Source organism: Phyllobates terribilis, unplaced genomic scaffold (assembly GCF_046119375.1).
Source record: "Phyllobates terribilis strain yellow unplaced genomic scaffold, ASM4611937v1 Scaffold_2__4_contigs__length_985480577, whole genome shotgun sequence".
NCBI classification, from domain to species: domain Eukaryota; kingdom Metazoa; phylum Chordata; class Amphibia; order Anura; family Dendrobatidae; genus Phyllobates; species Phyllobates terribilis.
Window position 1 is genome coordinate 59,593,439 of NW_027362762.1, and position 13,058 is coordinate 59,606,496.

The following is a 13,058-nucleotide window of genomic DNA, read 5'->3' on the forward strand; positions in this document are numbered from 1 at the left end:
CGACAGCGGGATATCGGCTTCTGAGCCAAATCCCGAGTGATGACCTATTCTTGTCTCATCAGTTCTTGGAGGTTATCACAATTTCTGTCCCCCCCTTATTCAGGATTGACCACAGGTTCTCAACGGGATTGAGTTGGGGAGTTTCCCTGCCATGAACCCAAAATGTCAATGTTTTGTTCACTGAGACAGTAGTTATCACTTTTGCCTTGTGACACAGATCTAAGGCCACTTTGGATCCCCTCATTATTTTTTAAGAAGGGTCAGTGATAAGAAGATGGTCACAGTATGTCTAAGACTTCAACTAATTCCCTTGTTGGAACCCAGCAACAAATGTTCATTTTCCCTGCAGCGCCTCTAGAGCCGCAACAAAGTATTACACACTGCCTATTGAAGGGGCTGTCCCTGTAATGCATGGAGGATATGTCTCCTCCCGAGAGACAGAGGCTATGTAGGTTCTGTATTTTATACAGTGGGGGAAATAAGTATTTGATCCCTTGCTGTTTTTGTAAGTTTGCACACTGACAAAGACATAAACAGTCTATAATTTTAAGGGTAGGTTAATTTTAACATTGAGAGATAGAATATCCAAAAATCAAGAAAATCACATTGTATAAATTGGATACATTTATTTGCATTTTGCAGTGAGAAATAAGTATTTGATCGCCTACAAACCATTATGAGTTTTGGCTCCTACAGACCAGTTTGACGCTCCTAATCAACTCGTTACCTGCATTAAAGACAGCTGTCTTACATAGTCACCTGTATAAAAGACTCCTGTTCACAGACTCAATTAATCAGTCAGACTCTAACCTCTACAACATGGGCAAGACCAAAGAGCTTTCTAAGGATGTCAGGGACAAGATCATAGACCTGCACAAAGCTGGAATGGGCTGCAAAACCATAAGTAAGATGCTGGGTGAGAAGGAGACAACTGTTGGTGCAATAGTAAGAAAATGGAAGAAATACAAAATGAATGTTAATCGACATCGATCTGGGGCACCATGCAAAATTTCACCTCGTGGGATATCCTTGATCATGAGGAAGGTGAGAGATCAGCCTAAAACTACACGGGAGGAACTTGTTAATGATCTCAAGGCAGCTGGGATCACAGTCACCAAGAAAACCATTGGTAACACATTGCACCTTAAAGGTTTAAAATCCTGCAGTGTCCTTCAAGGTCCCCCTGCTCAAGAAGGCACATGTGCAGGCCCATCTGAAGTTTGCCAGTGAATATCTGGATGATTCTGTGAGTTATTGGGAGAAGGTGCTGTGGTCAGATGAAACAAAAATTTAGCTCTTTGGCATTAAATCAACTTGCCGTGTTTGGAGGAAGAAGGATGAGTACAACCCTAAGAACATTGTCCCAACCGTGAAGCATGGTGGGCGATACATTATACTTTGGGGGTGCTTTTCTGCAAAGGGGACATGATGACTGCACCGTACTGAAGGGAAGATGGATGGGGTCATGTATCGCGAGATTTTGGCCAACAACCTCCTTCCCTCAGTAAGAGCAAGATGGGTCGTGGCTGGGTCTTCCAGCAAGACAATAACCCAAAATATACAGCCAAGGCAACAAAGGAGTGGCTCAAAATGAAGCACAGTAAGATCATGGAGTGTTTCCAAGCAAGATAGTTAAAATATAACATTTATTAGATATACATTAAAAATTATTTTCTATCACATAAAGAACCCTAATGGGCCAGATAGTGAACCCTGGGTCTTTTGAATTACAATCAATAGATTATGATGGTATATACATGCGAACCACACCTCAACCTGTCAATCTAGGGATACCATGTATGCGCTCAAAAATAGGTATACAATAAACTCACATGTGTCCTTTAAACACAAAAGGTACCATGGATTATACAATAGAATCCCACATGACCTCCATTTAATAAGGTGCCGTGGACTATGTCAGAGAAAATCAACAAAGCCCCACTGAAGGAATCCTTAGGGTTGTTGTTATATTAAACAAATTGAAACAATCTCACCGAATCCTAAAGTGCATCATGGCTTGATTCATCCTGGTATGATGTCATCCTAAACTTCATGACCAAAACATTCTGCAGGTATCCTGCTCCCAACGCGTTTCCTCCTAAAGTAGATTCATCAGGGGAGACTAAAAAAGGGGGCTGAGGGTCTCCACCATTTCAAACAGCCCTTATCCTCCTTTCAAAAGACCCAGGGTTCCACCTGTCATTTCCTTCACCGTGTCTCCTTTAAACTGCCGCGCTCAGCGACACGCCGCTATGTCACTTCCGGTCACGTGGGCTAGTATGTCCGGTATCTGGAACGCAAATCATCGGGTGGAACGCATATGGACTCCCGCCAACGTCACATCCGATGACGTCCTTCCTGTTTCCGGTGAATGGAACGCATGCATATAGTAATGAAGCGCATCTCATGCACCCTAGCGCTTCAAAAGCCACCAGAACCACCGATCCAAAACTGGACTCCTCACAGCGGTGGTTGGGGAGGGACACCACAAACCACTCTCTCAGACACTCAGACTGGGGGGGGTATAATACCCCTCTTCCCCTATATTTACAGATATATACTTGCCACTACAGTCCTGCAGCAATATATCAAACTATGGGACCAGATAATTTATTCAACTTTTTTTAGAAAAGGAAACATCCAATGTCCCACCCCTTAAGGGTAAAGCATGGCCTTCCACCACAGGGCTTATTATAACCAAACACCTAGGTAGGCATAAGTAGGAGGCTAAAACCAACACGCATTTGTCCACAAAAAAACATTTGGAAAGTAGTCCAAAAAGCCAAACCAAGAGTCAGCATCTGAAGTACGGGATAGAGCGAGGGTTAATAGATGCTTCATAACTAGAGGTATATTAAATATAAGGAAACACTGGCCTGAAAAATGGCCCCATAAAAAGGCCAAAGGGATACAAATTGGCACACCTGATCTTTTCTACACTGGCCCTAGGCCCCAATCCCTACCTGACAGCGGAGGTTGGCACCCTAGACCTGCGCAGTAGTGCCCCCACTCAACGTCGGCTGTCCCTACACTCCTTTCCCTAGATGGTCCCTCGACCCATAGGAAACATTTGTACGAGATTTGTTCATTCAGTCCACTAGGTGCCAGCGTACGCAGATAATGTATCCATTTGGCCTCTCTCTGAAGTAGATAGCTTGTTATATAAAGATCATGGAGTGGCCTAGCCAGTCTCCAGACCTTAATCCCATAGAAAACTTATGGAGGGAAGTGAAGCTTCGAGGTGCCAAGCGACAGCCTCAAAATCTGAATGATTTAGAGATGATCTGCAAAGAGGAGTGGACCAAAATTCCTCCCGACATGTGCACAACCCTCATCATTAACTACAAACAACGTCTGACTGCTGTGCTGCCAACAAGGGTTTTGCCACCAAGTATTAAGTGTTGTTTGCCAGAGGGATCAAATACTTATTTCTGACTGCAAAATGCAAAAAAAATTATCTAATTTATACAATGTGATTTTCTGGATTTTTTTGGGATATTCTATCTTTCAATGTTAAAATTAACCTACCCTTAAAATTATAGACTGTTCATGTCTTTTTCAGTGGGCAAACTTACAAAAGCAGCAATGGAACAAATACTTACAGTTGTGCTCAAAAGTTTACATACCCGGCAGAATTTTTGCTTTCTTGGCCTTGTTTCAGAGAATATGAATGATAGCAAAAATACTTTTTCTCCACTCATCTTTATTGGTTGGGTGAAGCCATTTATTGTCAAACTACTGTGTTTTCTCTTTTTAAATCTTAATGACAACCAAAAACATCCAAATGACCCTGATCAAAAGTTCACATACCCTGGTCATTTTGGCCTGATAACATGCACAGAATTTGACACAAATGAGTTTGAATGGCTACTAAAGGTAACATCCTCACCTGTGACCTGTTTGCTAGCTTGTAATCAGTGTGTGTGCATAAAAGCTGAGTGAGTTTCTGGGATCCAGACAGACTCTTGCAACTTTCATCCAGCCACTGACGTTTCTGGATTGTGAGTCATGGGGAAAGCAAAAGAATTGTCAACGAATCTACAGGAAAAGGTAGTTGAATTGTATAACACAGGAAAGGGATATAAAAAGATATCCAAGGAATTTATAATGCCAGTCAGCAGCGTTCAAACTGTGATTAACAAATGGAAAATCAGGGGCTATGTAAAAACCAAACCACGGTCAGGTAGACCAAAAATGATTTTGGCCACAACTGCCAGGAAAATTGTTCGGGATGCAAAGAAAAACCCACAAATAACATCAGCTGAAATTCAGGACTCTCTGAAAACTAGCGGTGTGGCTGTTTCAAGATTCACAATAAGGAGGCACTTGAAGAAAAATGGGCTGCATGGTCAAGTCCCCAGAAGAAAGACATTACTGCACAAATGCCACCAACTTTTTGGCCACAACCATAAACGCTACATTTGGAGAGAGGTCAACAAGGACTAGGATGAAAGGAACACCATTCCTAGAGTAAAGCACAGAGGTGGATCGCTGATGTTTTGGGGATGTGTGAGCTACAAAGGCACAGGAAACTTGGTAAAAGTTGAAGGAAAGATGAATGAAGCACATTATCAGCAAATACTGGAGGCAAATTTGCACTCATCAGCCTGGAAGCTGCGTATGGGACAAACTTGGACATTCCAACATGACAACGTTCCAAAACACAAGGCCAAGTTGACCTGTCATTGGCTACAGCAGAACAAAGTGAAGGTTCTGGAGTGACCATCTCAATCTCCTGACCTCAATATCATTGAGCCACTCTGGGAAGATCTCAAGCGAGCAGTCCATGCTAGACAGCCCAGGAATTTACAGGAACTGGAGGCTTTTTTCCAAGAAGAATGGGCAGCTTTACCATCTGAGAAAATAAAGAACTTCATCCACAACTACCACAAAAGACTTCAAGCTGTCATTGATGTTAAAGGGGGCAATACACGGTATTAAGAACTGGGGTATGTGAACTTTTGATCAGGGTCATTTGGATGTTTTTGGTTGTCAAGATTTAAAAAGAGAAAACACAGTAGTGTGACAATAAATGGCTTCACCCAACCAATAACCATGAGTGGAGAAATTTTTTTTTTGTTATCATTCATATTCTCTGAAACAAGACCAAGAAAGCAAAAATTCTGCCGGGGTAAATAAACTTTTCAGCACAATTGTATTTCCCCCACTGTAGCTGTTAATATAGAATTGAAAATCCTTTATATATTCTCAGAAACCACTAATATAGTATGTGATTTGAGTTTGCTCAACCTGATGACTCCTTTAACCACTTCTTGAAATGGGATGTACAGGAGCATCTTATATATAGATGCCGGCTGTGTTACAGTAACTCCTGAACCACCAACGACAACAATTAAGGGGCTTGGTCCTGAAGGTTTCGCTATTTCATGCTCCCTCTGGCCCACAACACAATTGCTGGATGCTGATGGGTTGTCTAGATTCCCGTGAAGTTCAGGCACAGAGAACAGGATTTTAACAGTATACTTGTCATGGCTCTGTTTCAGGACTCAATCTGGCAACTGATAGTTCCCTTGTAATTACTTTTCTTTCCTTGGTTTGCTTCTTTTCAGGTGTCTCTCACTTCCTTATTCGTTTCTGTCCTAACACATCTTGGGAGGTGCTATTTCTACTCACCTTGCACCTGACGTCTTTGCTGATTATACTTCAAGATTCATGGTTGTTTGAAGTTCCAGCTCCTCAACTAGGGATTATCTTGCCTGGTTAATCTGTTGATTTTCCTGAGGTTTGTTTGTGAGTCTTGCTCCCCAGCACCCTTCCTTTTCTTGTATGTTTAGTGTCTTGGAAGTTTTCCATGTGTTCTGTTTGTTTTTTGGTTCTTCTTACTTTCCTCCGTCTTTCCGATATGACTGTGTGGACATGTTCATAGACCTTTGCCTTATCCTCAGATTTATGCGTATTTCATTTTCTAGTCATAATTGTTTTAGTGTTTCACAGTATCTATAGATAGGGCGGCAACGATAATGTATGTAAAGCGCTGCGGAATATGTTAGTGCTATGTAAAAATAAAGATTATTATTAATATTAGATAGGGTGCAGTTAAGGACAGTCGACGCAGAGTGGGGACGCAATTACGTTTACTTAGGGTGCCAACCTCCGCGTTCAGCCAGCGACAAGACAGGGACTTGTCTGAACAGGGACCTGTTGTGTGCAGGTGTGGTGTCTTTCCTGGTTTGTACGTCACCCATGTGAGTGTGTTGGCACAATCATAACAATACTGAAATAATGTGCAATATATGGAACAAGACATCAAATAATTACAGCTTCAAGTCTGCTAAAAGGATAAAAAAAGCAAATAGAAAGTTTTTGAAATATTAAAAAATATAAAAATTTAAATCATCCCCTAAAAAACTAAACAAGTTTAGCATTGCAGTAATCGCACCAACCTGGAGAATCATGTTGCTTGGTCATTATCCACTTGCAAAATGCACAATGAACAGAACCCCCAAAACAATGGCAGAATTGCTGTTTTTTTTTCACCATTTCATCGCAGGTTACTCGTTTGTAAGTGCATGATACGGTAAAGTTAATGGTGTTGTTCAAAAGTACAACTCGGACCCTCATAGGATGTTGACAGAAAAATATGGCTCTTGGAAGAATAGGGTCAAATAACTAACGCAAAAAAAGAAAGTGTTTTTTTTCTACTTTTTCAGATTATATAATTTTAACCACATAAAAAATGTATCTCTAAATTATGTCCTTTCTGTCTTCTTATACCAACCATGATGGCCCTTTCTTCACATTCCTGCTTGGTTTGGATTGACTAAATTCCAGTAATAGTCATTCTTTGCCATTCGATTTTGGCAGAATGATTTATTTTTTGCAGTTTGGGATTAATATGCAGTTGACTGTTGTGTAAGAGCTGAGCTTCTGCACAATGTGTGATGATCAAAGTCCAAGCATGCACTCACAGGATCAGGACGCAGGTCGCCTCATTCTCCCTTATCTGTGCCTCAATAAGCTCATGCCAGCTCCCAAGAACAGTCACAAATGTATCCAGATCTAACACATTCCTCGTCAGTTGGCAGAATTTAGAATAGTTGTTGATACATATCAAACATCTCTATCTGATGATGATTCTCATCACAGTCCCGGTTTTTATCCTAATATGTGTATGTTACACGCATGCCGCTAGGTTCAGATAGGGTGAGACAGGTTTCATGAATTCTTTGGAATCCTGGGGAAACCGTTACTCAGTGCGACCATAGGCTGCAGCTTCTCTCAGGCACACGATAGATTCAATTGCTGACGAGACACATCTGACAAGAGTCTTTTTCAACAGTTTAACAGTGGAATTTAATCTGAAGCACGGCCAGTGCAATTCAGGGATATTACAGCAACAATCTTCATTACAGTAAAGTCTGAGTTTCTTGAGTAACCGTCTCCAGTAACAATAGGGTAGTTTGTTCACAAGGCACAGTATTGCAGTCTCTTCAGTAGCATAATTCAGCATAGATTGGATCTCTTAGCAGCACACTTCTATGCATACACAACCAAAGTCTTTTCCTTCACAAGGACACAATAGTACACAGCATTCTTTATCCTGCATGGAGATGGAGGGGGGAGGGTTTGATGAGGGAGATGATCCCTGTGACACAATTCCTTCCAGTCCTTATCATTCTGCCTGATAATACTCCACACTGTTAGCTCAGGGAGTCTAACTGACCTGTGTTTAGCTTCCCTCCTGACCTGAATTCTGTTCCCTTGCCTTCTGTGAGATGCAGATCATACACCACCTTTCTCTTTGGCTCTAGCCAAACAGTAAACAACTTCCCCACAATCCCCCTGGGGCTCTGCTAACACACTCCCTCTCTCCTGTGACTGTGTTAACCTCTCTAGTTGCTGGATGCTTCTGGAGCACAACACTTCCTGTCTCCTGTGCTTGTGTTACTTCTAATAGTTGCTGGATGCTTTTGAAGCAACAGCACTACTTCTGCATGTCACATGAATGAACTGTTCATCTTGTGCCTCCTAGTTCATGAATAGGATGTCAGAACGGCAGTAAAGACTGACACCTACACCTACCTTGAGTTTGTATTTATTCAAACTCTAATTCAAAGTTACAACCTTTATTATACTCCAGAGCAGCATTCACAATTCATCAGTTTGTCATTGAAAATAGTCATCAGGGTCACTGTCAAACACTTCTTTTGTGATTTTTTTTCCACATCAGATTGGTTTTCAGTGCCTGATGTAAGGTAAATCATGAAAGGCAATGGAACAAGCATGAAATATGAGTTTTAGATCTCAACTTTGCAAATTTCTTAATGTAGCTGTGAAGTATAATTCTTTCTGTAACTCAGGATCAGTACAGATTCAGCAAAGTAATGTATATACACAGTGACTGCACCAGCAGAATAGTGAGTGCAGCTCTGGAGTATAATACAGGATGTAACTCAGGATCAGTACAGGATACGTAATGTAATGTATATACACATTGACTCTACCAGCAGAATAGTGAGTGCAGCTCTGGAGTTTAATACAGGATGTAACTCAGGATCAGTACAGGATCAGTAAAGTAATGTATGTACACAGTGACTGCTCCAGCAGAATAGTGAGTGCAGCTCTGGAGTACAATACAGGATGTAACTCAGGATCAGTAATGTAATGTATGTACACAGTGACTGTACCAGTAGAATAGTGAGTGCAGCTCTGGAGTATAATACAGGATGTAACTCAGGATCAGTACAGGATCAGTAATGTAATGTGTAGCATCGGCGTCTCTGCCTCCTGCTAGGCAGAGACGCCGTCCCTTTCACCTTCCTGTTCAGCGCGCGGCGTCCTCCAGCGCTCCTTCCCTCGCTGCTGCCGGCGCGTGCTCCTTCTCGGGCACTGTGCTTAGGGCGCGCGCGCTCCCCCTCTCTTAAAGGGGCCACGCGCGTCGTCCTAAGGAGTCCCCGGCCAATTGCCGGAGGGCTTCCCATATATAAGGCACCTCCTCCAAAATGGAGGTGCCCGAGCAAAGTTGTTTGCACTGTGTCTCACCTGTGCTTCAGCCCTCAGGTTCCGCTGCTAGCCTGACTTCTCGTCCTGCCTGCCAGCCTGTTATCTGTCCGTTACCTGCCAAGCCTGCCAGCCTGCTCACCTGGAGCACTCACCTGTTACCTGCCTTGGCTATCTGCCCGCTCTCCTGGGAGCATCCGCCTGCCCCGTCTGTCAGACCGCTCACCTGGGAGCGTCCACCAGTTACCTGCCTGTTACCTGTCTCGTCTGTCTTCCTGCTCACCTGGGAGCGTCCACCAGTTACCTGCCTGTTACCTGCTGTGTCCGTCAGCCCGCTCACCTGGGAGCGCCCACCAGTTACCTGTCAGTTACCCACTTCTTCTGTCTGCCCGCTCACCTGGGAGCACCTGCCTGTTTTCTGCCAGCCTGCCTGGAGACCTTGCCGTCACTTGCTGTGACCACCTTCCTTGTAAACCTAAAGACTGCTACTTACCCTACTTTCTCGAACTGTGTCCACCTGTCAGCTACCAGAGACTTCCGCCTGCTTGCCGTGTCCATCCACCATACCGGTCAGTCCCAGCCATCTGACCCGTGGGAGCCACCTGCTCTCTTACAAGGTCGTCCCCAGAGTAGCACCTGGTCCCTCTGCCTGGATCCTCCCTGGTCACGGTGTCGTTAGCTGCCGTACGTCCAGGGTCGGTTCGGGTGGATACTTAGTCACACCCCTCTGGGTCCCTCCTTGCACGTCGGCACAGAGGTTCCACCACCCGGACCCGTAACATAATGTATGTACACAGTGACTGCACCAGCAGAATAGTGAGCGCAGCTCTGGGGTATAATACAGGATGTAACTCAGGATCAGTGCAGGATCAGTAATGTAATGTATGTACACAGTGACTGCACCAGCAGAATAGTGAGTGCACCTCTGGGGTATAATACAGGATGTAACTCAGGATCAGTAATGTAATGTATGTACACAGTGACTGCACCAGCAGAATAGTGAGTGCAGATCTGGGGTATAATACAGGATGGAACTCAGGATCAGTACAGGATCAGTAATGTAATGTATGTATATAGTGACTCCACCAGCAGAATAGTGAGTGCAGCTCTGGAGTATAATAAAGGATGTAACTCAGGATCAGTACAGGATCAGTAATGTAATGTATGTACACAGTGACTACACCAGCAGAATAGTGAGTGCAGCTCTGGAGTATAATAAAGGATGTAACTCAGGATCAGTACAGGATCAGTAATGTAATGTATGTACACAGTGATTCCACCAGCAGAATAGTGAGTGCAGCTCTGGAGTATAATACAGGATGTAACTCAGAATCAGTACAGGATCAGTAATGTAATGTATGTACACAGTGACTGCACCAGCAGAATAGTGAGTGCAGCTCCGGAGTATAATACAGGATGGAAGTCAGGATAGGTAGAATACAAGAAACTCAGTGAAAATAATTAAACTTTTTCTGCAGATTACTTTCTTACTTACCATAAATTGGTAAATGTTGCACAGATGTGATCATTTCCTAAAATTGAAAGGTAGAACATTAATTCTTGCTTGTATCTTGCAATGTGCACGGTCCTGGATCTGCCTTTCATTCTCTATAGTCGGAGGTGATGATACAACCCCAGCACTTACATACCTAGACGAGAGAGTCACAGACTGAGCTGTCTACCTAATTGTAACACTGTGTCCTCATTTGTGACAACAGTTTTCATTGCAGGAAACACAAGATCAACAGAAGCCGAAAAGAGGTGATGACAGGCGCTGACAGCGGAGCTTGTCATTACGGTGAACGTGACACGGATCCGAGCGGCCCTCGTGGTGTTTAACTTTCATCGACTCAAAGAGAAAAATGTTCTGCAAACCGTTAAGTCCTGTAATTACACAGACTTAATCGTCTGGAGCCCTCACCTTGTACTAATGGGGTTATTCATACAGAGAGACGGTGTAAGTAATACAGGTGCGGGAGAGCCAGTGTAGACTAGCATGATGGATGATTCATCATCATCATCATCATCATCATCATCATCATTACTACTTATATTACTATTACTATAATTATTATTACTACCATTATTAGTATTACTACTACTACTGTTACTATTATTATTACTATTATTACTATTTTTATTATTACTAATATTTATTTTTTTCTCATTAATTTATATTATTTTCATCCTTTAAGGAATATTCCCTATCTCAAATTTTGTGATCGCGCGTGGCACAGGAGCAGTACCCGCACGATCGCCGCCGGGACCTCGACTTATGTGACAGCCGAGCCCCGACTGTCACTGCCAGGAGCGCTGCCCATCCCCGGCTGTTTAGCCCCCTAAATGCCACGATCAATATCAATCACAGCATTTGGGAGGCTAGAAGAGAGCGTAAGCTCCAGGTCTGCCAGTACACATATTTGGTTTTGCCACATCCGGAAAGACCCAACTTATAAAACTGTCCCACTAGTTAACCGTTTCAGTGAAAACCGTAAAAAAAAAAAAAAAGTAGCAAAAAACTATGTTTTTTTTATTATACCACCAAATAAAAAGTGGAATAAAATGCAATAAAAAAGATAAATGTAAATAAAAATGGTACCTCTGAAAACGTCATCTTGTCCCGCAAAAAACAAGCAGCCATACTGATCCGTCAGCGGAGAAATAAAAAAGCTAAAGATCTCAGAATAAAGTGATGCAAAAATAATTATTTTTTTCTATTAATTTGTTTATATTGTGTAAAAGCGCCAAAACATAAATAAATTATATAAATGTGATACCGCTGTTAACGTACTGACCCGAAGAATAAAGCTGCCTTATCAATTTATGGCTCTTATAAACTTGTATTGTAAAGTGACCTCTGCGCAGCTCTCTAGAAATGGATGAAAACGCCGGAAGGTGAGTATCAGACGGGGAAGGAACTTACATGTAAAGCACCACTCCAGCGGTGCAATAAAATAAAATGCTGGAGTGGTGCTTTAATTCCTGAGAAGCACCTAAAGGGTTCATAAACTTATTGAGTGTGATTTTTAAGATGGTGTCACTTTTGGGTATTTTCTGTCACATAGGTAACTCAAAGTCACATTAAATGGGATGTAGTCCCTACAAAAATTGGTTTTGGAAAATTAAAAAATGCTAATAAACTTTTAACCCTTTTAACTTCCTGTGATAGAGTTGCTCGCTCTGCTGCACTCGGAGGTAGACACAGAACACTGTCTCCTTAAAATTTTTGGGTTGGTTTATTAAACGTCATAAACCAGCTTAAAGTTCATGAAGTAAATACAGCCCACTCGGCATAACAGCAAAATAAAATACAAAGATGCAGTACAGTCGGTATATCGTCTGGGGTCTGGCCACTCAGGGTTAAACACACACACGGTTCAGCACAAAACATGTAAGCTCCTCTCTGGAGCAAGCCTCTCCAGATACTGACCACCACCTGAGTCAAAAGTCTGGCTACCACACACTGAGGAGGAGATATAGAGAACAACCTCTTGCCCGCTCTATGCTTGTTCTGGTTACGGATCCGGGTGGAGGAACCTCTGTGCTGCGGTGCAAGGAGGGACCAGAGGGGCGTAACTAGGTATCAAATCGGACCGACCAAGGTCGTACGTTGGCTCAATCGACACCGTGACCTGGTAAGGACCGAGCAGAGGGACCAGGTGCTACTCTGGGACCGACCTTGTATGAGAGCAGGTGACTCCCACGGGTCAGAAGACAGGGACTGACCGGTACAGCAGATGAGCACGGCAGGCAGGCTGACGGGTGATCCGGGCAGACCGACTGGCAGACATGGCAGGTAACAAGCAGAAGCCTCCAGGTAGGCTGGCTGGTAGGCACGGCAGGTAACAGGCAGGTGCTTCTAGGTAAGCGGGCTGGCAGGCACAGCAGGTAACAGGCAGGTGCTTCTAGGTAAGCGGGCTGGCAGGCACGGCAGGTAACAGGCAGGTGCTTCCAGGTAAGCGGGCTGGCAGGCACGGCAGAAAACGGGCTGGTGCTTCCAGGTAAGCAGGCGGGCAGAGCCCATAGACAGACTGGCGGACTGGACTGTAGCCAGACTGTCGGGCTGGAGAGTAGACAAGCTGGTGGACTGGACTTGT

General features: G+C 43.5%; 1 long non-coding RNA gene across 1 annotated transcript; it reads left to right on the forward strand.

Annotated features, from left to right (window-relative positions):
- The first annotated feature begins 5,595 nt into the window (after positions 1–5,595).
- Positions 5,596–11,785, forward strand: LOC141249462 (uncharacterized). Its single transcript, XR_012312226.1, has 3 exons — positions 5,596–5,743; positions 10,692–10,918; positions 11,157–11,785. It is a non-coding gene; the product is annotated as an uncharacterized lncRNA (long non-coding RNA).
- The last annotated feature ends 1,273 nt before the right edge of the window (positions 11,786–13,058 follow it).